Source organism: Nematolebias whitei, chromosome 7 (genome assembly GCF_014905685.2).
Source record: "Nematolebias whitei isolate Nwh7 chromosome 7, NemWhi1, whole genome shotgun sequence".
NCBI classification, from domain to species: domain Eukaryota; kingdom Metazoa; phylum Chordata; class Actinopteri; order Cyprinodontiformes; family Rivulidae; genus Nematolebias; species Nematolebias whitei.
This window is the reverse complement of record NC_056504.1, coordinates 20,364,976-20,373,795: the sequence shown is the minus strand read 5'-3', so window position 1 is coordinate 20,373,795 and position 8,820 is coordinate 20,364,976. Positions and strand designations below refer to the sequence as shown.

Below are 8,820 nucleotides of genomic sequence, written 5' to 3'. Positions count from 1 at the left end.
TGTACATGGAGGAGGTAGAAAAGAGAGCCTTGACGTCCTTTTCAGGGACACCACCAAGTCATTGGTTCAGGTATGTTGACGACACCTGGGTTAAAATTAAATCTCAGGAAGTCCAACATTTTACTGACCACATCAACTCTGTGGATAAATACATCAAGTTCACACGAGAAGATGTAAAAAATGGCAAGTTGGCTTTCTTGGACTGTGAGGTCTCAGTCTCTGATAGAGGACATTTGCAAACCGAGGTGTACCGCAAACCCACCCACACAGACCAGTATTTGCAGTTTGACTCCCATCACCCTTTGGAGCACAAGTTAGGAGTCATCAGGACTCTGTATCACAGAACAGACAGCATCCCCACTAGCTCGGGAGCCAGGCAGAAGGAGAAATCCTACACAAAACAGGCTCTAGAGCAATGTGGATATCCTAACTGGGCCTTCCTGAAAGCAGAGAAGAAACCCAAACAGGACTCCAGTCAGCCATCAGGTGAAAAGGAGGAACCCAGACCCAGACCAGTGGTCATTCCGTATGTTGAGGGGGTATCAGAGAAACCGAGACGTTTATTTTCTAAACATAACGTCCCAGTGGCTTTTAAACCCCAAAATACATTACGGCAAAGACTGGTTCATCCCAAAGATCCAGTCCCCCGGCACAAACAGAGTAATGTTGTGTATGCTGTTCAGTGTCAGGAGGGCTGTGATCAGTCTTACATCGGGGAAACTAAACAGCCACTGGCCAAAAGGATGGCCCAGCACAGAAGATCAACATCATCAGGCCAGGATTCTGCGGTCTACACTCATCTCCAGGCCAGCGGTCACTCTTTCAAGGATGAAGATGTTCACATCCTGGACAGAGAGGAACAATGGTTTGAGAGAGGAGTAAAGGAGGCCATCTTTGTGAAAAGAAATCGTCCATCATTAAACAGGGGTGGAGGCCTCCGGGTTCAACTGTCCCCCTCTTACAATGCTGTGATTGCTAGTATCACTCAGCCCTCTGTGAGTAGTAAACAGCCATCAGTGTGCTAATGACCCATTGTTAGGCTGATGGTCCTTCTTGAGCATGTGATCAGCTGGTTTTGGTTGTCAGCAGCAAACTGGTTGATCCACTCTGAGATGGTGCTATTTAAGAGACTGAGCTGAAAACAGCACCTCAGACTGAGGAAGTCTCTTGGATGAGAGACGAAACGTTTCTAGATTTTTTTGCTTTGTTTTTTGTTTTTTGTTTTTTTGAATGTCCAGAGGACCAGATTGAACTTTGTTGGATTTTTCTACCTGGATTATTGAGCATGCATCAGGTTAAACTGGGTTTCTTTTTGAGAAATAGATTCTGTCTAGCTCTGAATGCTAGGAAACACCTTCTAACTGTGACTTTCCTTCCCTCCATTGACTACGGTGATATTATTTACATGAACACCCTACAAGCACCCTGAAGATGTTGGGTGCTGTCTATCATGACGCGCTAAGATTCATAACTGGCTGTAACTACCGTACCCACCATTGCACCCTGTATTCACTGGTTAACCGGTCATCGTTAACTTCACGCAGAGTCTCTCAATGGTGCATTTTCATTTCACAAATCACTTCTTGGTATGTTGCCTTCATACAACTTCTCCTACATGTCTCTGCGTGAGTGCAGCTACAGCATGCACTCTCAGGACAGTATTACCTGCAGTGTTCCCTCATTGAAGACTGAACTAGGCAAAGGGCCTTCTCCTACTCCGCTCCTGTTTCTTGGAATTTCTTGTAAAAAGATCTGCAGCTCTCAACCTTGACCTCTCCAAGTGGCTTTAAACATTTGTTACGTTACTGGCAAAAATCAATGCAGACATGTTCCTATTTTTAGTTTTCTACACCGCCTTACAATCTAGCTGCCCCCCCCCCCCCGCCCCCTACTTTTCCTTTTGACTGTCCTTTTGGTTGCTATTTTGTTTTGATTTGTTAAAAAAAAAAAAGTATGCCTCTTTTCCATCCATTCATCCATCCATCCATTTTCTTCCGCTTATCCGGCGTTGGGTCGTGGGGGTAGTAGCTTAAGTAGGGAGGCCCAGACTTCCCTCTCCCCAGCCACTTGGGCCAGCTCCTCCGGCAGAATCCCGAGGCGCTCCCAGGCCAGCTGAGAAACATAGTCCCTCCAACGTGTCCTGGGTCTTTCTCTGGTTCTCCTCCCGGTGGGACGTGTCTGTAACACCTCACCAGGGAGGTGTCCAGGAGGCATCCTAACCAGATGCCCGAGCCACATCAACTGGCTCCTCTCGGCATGGAGAAGCAGAGGCTCTACCCTGAGTCCGTCCCGGATAATCGAGCTTCTCACCCTATCTCTAAGGGAGAGCCCAGACACCCTGCGGAGAAAACTCATTTCAGCCGCTTGTATCCGAGATCTTGTTCTTTCGGTCACAACCCAAAGCTCATGACCATAGAAGTGGGTTGGAACATAGATTGATCGGTAAATTGAGAGCTTCGCCTTTTGACTCAGCTCTCTCTTCACCACGAAAGACCCGTACATTACCCGCTTCACTGCAGACACTGCACATATCCGCCTATTGATCTCACGTTCCATTTTTCCCTCATTCGTGAACAAGACCCCAAGATACTTGAACTCCTCCACTTGGGGCAGGACCTCCTCCCTGACCCAGAGAGGGCACTCTACACTTTTCCAGCTCAATTTTTAATTGACTCCATTTTGATGCCACTTTTGTGACTGTTTATTGTTGTGGTTGTTGTTATCCACTGTTATCATCACTCTTTGTTAAAGAAGTCAGGTCTCTCTTGTAAATGAGTCTCCAAGGCTCAATGGGATTAACCTGTATAAATAAAGGTTGAATGATAGGGTCTGATACACAATAACATTAGACAAATCTTGGTGCTTATTATGAGCTAATTTGCAGCACTTGTCCCTAAATGGGCTTTTAAACAGGATATCATATGCCCCTTTTCCACCGTCACGGCGCGGGTTGGATATTTCCGGGTTGAAGCGCGTTTGAGGTCTTTCCACTGTTCCAGAAACCGGCTCGCCTCGCTAAATTCTGGCCCGGCTTCTCAAGGGTTCCGAGCGAGCCGCGCCGTGACGTCAGAAACACTGTCGGTCACTGATTGGTCGGGGGGAGGAGTCTGTGGAATCTTTCCAAACAACCCGATCCACCATTTTTTTCTCTACCGCTTGCCATTAGCGATAACATGAGGAGCGTATATTTTAGTATTTTGAAGCTATACAACAACAATAATATCAAAGCCCTGGTCAAATGCAGAAGTGCAGGTGTTGTTGTGCTTGGTGGCCGACGAAAAAAGTCAAAGCGAGCTAGATGGAGGATTGGAGGGTGGTTTGGACACGACTACTGCTCTACTTGAACCATTTATAGAAGATGGTGAGTGTTTTCTAACTTTAAACATATTTTAAATTACTCATCCCATCGGTTCTGAACATATTTTTAACTAACAAAAGAGGCTGACGCCATAATAGTACAACGTCGGTGCTACGATGCTAAGCTAATTTGCATAAATGCTAACTGTCCTCCGGTCCCGTTTCTCACTGTATTTTATCCAGAACGTCTTTCAGCGCGTGACGGTTCGTCTCTAAACTCCACATTAAACCCTCCAAGCCTCCCGGCTCCTGCTCCTGCTCCATCAGAGGAGTCTACACCTGACAGGTCTCCATCACAGCCCACCTGCACCTCACAGAGCAGCACAACGCTGCAGCTTCTGTGCTCGGTAAGATGCAACATGTTCCACATCACTTTATTTGTGCCGATAAGGACTTGATTTATTTTATTTTTAAAGTAAAAAACTAAAATGTTGAATAAATACTGAATTGGGATGAAATTATGTACACAGGGTCCCAGTTACAGACAACAAAATGTAAAATAAAAACAGTAATAAGATCTAAGATATGAACTAAGAAAAATATCAACTAAAAAACATCTACTAATAAAACACTAAGCACTAATAGCTTTAAACAATCAAAACAATACGTCAAACAGCAACATGAACTTGAGTTTGTGCAGCCTCATGAATATATAACACTGTGAAGAATCACATCATGTAGCTGCTGATCAGTTTCATGTTGCTGCTGATCAGTTTCATGTTGCTGCTGATCTGTTTCATGCTGCTGTGTTCATGCATGCTCGTCTGTTCACACAGACTCATGTCCATTCTGCGTATTGTGTTTAATGTTTTTATGCTATTAGAGCTTATATTTTTAGTTGATGTTTTTATTAGTTCATATCTTAGATCTTATTACTGTTTTTCTTTTATATTTTATTGTTGGATGTAACTGGGACCCTGTGAACATAATTTTGATCCACCACATGGACCACATGTGGTGCGAATGACAAAGAATATCTGCATCTGTATAATACTTTCTGATTCATATATCCATTATTATCATTTTCATTATTTTTAAATCAATTTATTTTTCATTTTCTTATTTGATCAGTTTATTATTATTAATATATCTATTATAGCTGTTAGCAGCACCTTTCTTTGTTTCATGCATTTATTCAAAAACAGTATGTAGCTTGAATTAACCACCTGTTTCTTCTTTCTAGTGAAGAGAAAGAGAAAAGAGTCCAGTAAAGAAAAGTCTTATTTCATCACTAAATGAACATGAAGAACTGAACCGGACACAGCAGGAACAACACTTGTGTCTTCTTCTGGATGAAGCCCGTGAGACAAGGGACAGACACAATCATTAGTTGGACGCAGTAGTTTTTATTTTTGTACATTTTTCACTTCTTACTTTTCCTATTAAACAATTTTTTTCTTAAGTGGTGTCCTTGAACATTAAATCTCCTAAACAAATTTTACAATGTTAAGTTCATATAGTGTTTGTTTAAATTCATACTGGAATTGAGAAGAATTTCCAATTGCATTTGATCTTTAATGGATCCTAAGAAAAGATTACTAGTATCTGCTCAACTGTTATTATGTTATAATTTTTTGGTTCTAGGATGAAGTGACACAAAAACAGTCAAAAATTCAGAAAGGACAGTTATCAGTTATCAGTTATTGGCCATACAACTGTGGCCTGAGAGATTCAGCTGAAAGTCCTGGTGCACCTTTTATTTGAACCTGCAGAGATTTGAACAGCTGATCTGAAGCAAACAGGCAGGAGTTCACCTGAACTGACCACTCCTGCTGTTTGATGGTCTCCTCCTTCGCCACCCGTCCATCCATCCATCCATCCATCCATCCTCTTCTGCTTCAGGGTTGTGGGAGCAGCATCTTCACCAGGGAGGCACAGACATGAACAGCCTCCTCTTCAACTCTTCTAGGACCCCATGGTGTTCACAGACCAACTGACTATTTATTAATTAATATCCTGATGCTGCTCAATAATCCAGGTAGAAAAATCTAAAAAGTTAAGTCTGGTCCTCTGGACATTCACAAAACAAACAATACAGTTCATAATAAATAAACTAAATGTTTTTTGTTAGTTTTGTTTTTTGAATGTCCAGAGGACCAGACTTAACTTTTTTTAGATTAATACGTAATAAATTTATGTTTTAATTTAATGAAAGACAAATCTTTAAAATTCAAGGACAAAATTTAATCTAATTGTTTTCAAGTCTGTATCTTATTGTAAAAGCAGTTTCAAAGATTACAGCACAGTGCGATGTTTTGCAATTTTAACATGAACCTTGTGCATATCTGCAAATAATAAAAGTGAAGATATTTTTAATACATCTTTATTGTAAAAATCTATACTAAAATGAAAAACACATGGGTTTAAAGCAGCAGGGAAGGCAGTAAGGTAGGATTATGAATCAGGTCTAAAGTTACAGCTCATGAGGTACTCCATTAGAGCAAGACATCTTTTCCACAACATCGTGTGACAAAACCTTCAGGGTGTTCTTCTTCTAATACGTTTAGTGGTGGCTAGTAAGTAGCTTAAGGGAGCACTACCGCCACCAGGTGGTAAGACGGGTTGGATTCTAGTCCCCGCCTACAGAGCTGGTCCAGAAATGTACATGGAAACACAACAGACCCGAACCGATCTGAACCAACCCGAACTGATCTGATCCGCTCTGTGACAGTGGAAAAGGGGCATAAGTTACTACTAGGAAGTGGAATGGTAATAAAAGAGTAAAATGATTAAAAATAATATTAACAACATAAACAGAGTCATACACATAAAACAAATGGATTAAAACAATAAAATACATTAAGCATGAATGCAATGCTGTTTTTGACACAGCCATGGTTTAGTTTGTTTTTTAAACATACTGAATCTGGTTACAGACTTTAAACTGACAGGGAGTGAGTTCCAAACTGCAGATCCTTTCACAGAGAGAGCACTTTGATCAAAAGTGATTCTAAGAAAAGGAACTTTACAGTCGCCATTTAAAGTCACTCTGGTAGATCTGCTGTAACTCACTGTAACTCATAATTGCTGAATGGTTTGGGTGTAAGTCCATTTAAGCATCAGAAGATAAATTAAAAAAAATTGTAATTTATAAAATTGGAACATTCTAGAATACCGAACTTAGCTAAAATATTACAGTGATGAAATCTGACTGGCTTTTGGTATAAAACCTTCAAGGCCTCATTGTAGAGACTTTCCAATGGTTTCAGTGGTTTGGTGAGTCTGTGACCAGACAGTAGCTACATAAGACAAATGTGAAAGAATCATTGAGATGAAGAACATCTCTGCACAATGAAGTGTCAAACATTTTCTAATAATTTTAAAACAATTTATGTTGAAATATTAACTTCTACTTTTGGTTCATATACAGTATGTGAGCATCCAATTCCAGACAGTCAGTGTCTCGCCTGTTACAAAGCTCACCGCACATCACTGGTTAAAATAATCTTAAAAATACAGACTGAACGTTTAACTATTTGATTTATGTATGTGCCTATGTACTATGTATTTATATACCAGGTATGCGCCTGGTACTGGTACAAACCAGGTATGTACCTGTGTATGGACCCTGTTTAAAGGTGAATAATGTGGAAAAAAAGCAACATTTCACCTACATGTAGATTTTCTTACTTTGATTACAGACATTTAAAGCATGTTTCTCACCAAGTTTGTGGAAATTCTGAAGTGTGGTTTTAAAGTCATTACAACTTTAATGCACTTTAATACACACCGTCAGGTCTGTGCTACTTGTGTTTATGGGCAAATTAAATACAAAAAACAGTACAACTAAACTTTTCTACTTGTGTTTAACACTACTCATATAAACGATTTTCTCACCAAGTTTGAGGAAAATAAGTTGTTGGTTTTTAAAGAAATTTATAAATATGTTGTGAAGAAATTACTTTTGTAAGGCAACTTCACATTTTCATTGCCTTATCATAACATATTAAGAGTTGCACTCGGGTCCAAAAAAAAAATACGACCTGACCCGGCCCCAGCCCCAGCCCACAACCATCATCGCCGAACCCCACACGATCTGACAAATTAACTTGAAAAAAACCCAGACATTTTTAATTAGGCTAAATACCACTGACTATTATTAACGGTTAGCTGACTTGCACAGCTGAGTAAAGGGGGCAGAAGATCGGAGCTGAGGAGCCGTCAAAGCACATTAAATGCTTCCCCTGCTTCTGCCTGCATTGGACCCTGCTCTGACATGTCGGATATTTTATGATCTCACCTGTTTGGGTCATCGGCCGGGCGCGTCTCCTGAGTGCAGCAGCTGAGTGAACATCCAATTGGGCTGATGGATTGCTGGCAGCAGTCCATCTGAAGCTTAACTGAACTTTTAACCTCTTTCAACCAGCCAGTCAGCGCGCGGTCAAATGGCCGCGTGCGGCTGGTGAATGTTTGGCAAGCCATGTTGGCATATAATTGGATCGTCAGCCGTACGCGTCCCTGATGCAATAAAAAGCCAGACACCAACCCGACCCGCACATTAAGCACATTATTATGACCAGGCTGAATCTGGGTTGGGCGGGGCCGGGCTCTGAGTTCGGGTTAGAACTGATAGTTCTATAACATATAGTCTTACAAGTCTTAGCAGCTTGTCAAAACAATGCTATTTACTGTTTTTAATAAAGAAATACAATTAATATTAAGCATAATTGCGTTGTCTTTTGGCCTGCCCTCCACAATAATGTCTGTTTCTCATGTGGCCCCATGGAAAAAATAATTGCCCGCCCCTGCTGTAAGTACATAGTAACAAGTCATTACATGACACAGTCCAGTCCATGTATGTACCTAAGTACCAGGTACATAACCTGTAAGTACTAAGTAGGGTAAGAAGAGGGCACATACCCTAAAAGTATTGGGAACACATTAAGTATTGACAAGGAATGTATCAGGTACTTACCAGGTTTATACTTTGTATAAAGTAGTTACCTATCAAGTACATATGGGAGACCAGGCTGTGTTATGAAATTACGTCTTCCACTGTATTTAAAGGATATTCACCTGGTACCTACAGGGTACGTTCCCAGTATATATTGGTACATGATACCTATAGAACATGTACCAGGTATTGTACTAACCGAAGCAAAGGTAAGTGGGTGGTATATACATTGTAAGAACAGTAGGGCTGCAACTAACGATAATTTCAATAATTGATTCATTGGCCGATTATTTTTTCGATTAATTGATGAATCAGCAAAAAAAAAAAAAAAAAAACGTTTTAATTTCCACCCTTTTATTCCAAAATTGAACATTTGACTGACATAGAAATTCACACAAAAAACAGGTTGCTATTTGACTATTCTGTTAGTAAAATATTGATTAATAAAAAATAAAAGTTAGTCAAATAGCTTACAAAAATATATGTACACAAAAATATATACAAATGTATATTTATACCTGCATGATATAGGAATGATTATTTTGATGCTTTTATGTCAATTTATACTT

General features: G+C 40.4%; 1 long non-coding RNA gene across 1 annotated transcript in view; it reads left to right on the top strand.

Moving 5' to 3' along the window:
* The first annotated feature begins 1,283 nt into the window (after positions 1-1,283).
* Positions 1,284-8,820, top strand: part of LOC119411751 — a 17,059-nt gene continuing 9,522 nt past the window's right edge. Inside the window, exon 1 of the long non-coding RNA XR_005186902.1 lies at positions 1,284-1,294. This is a non-coding gene — a long non-coding RNA (uncharacterized LOC119411751). The remainder of the gene's footprint in view (positions 1,295-8,820) is intronic.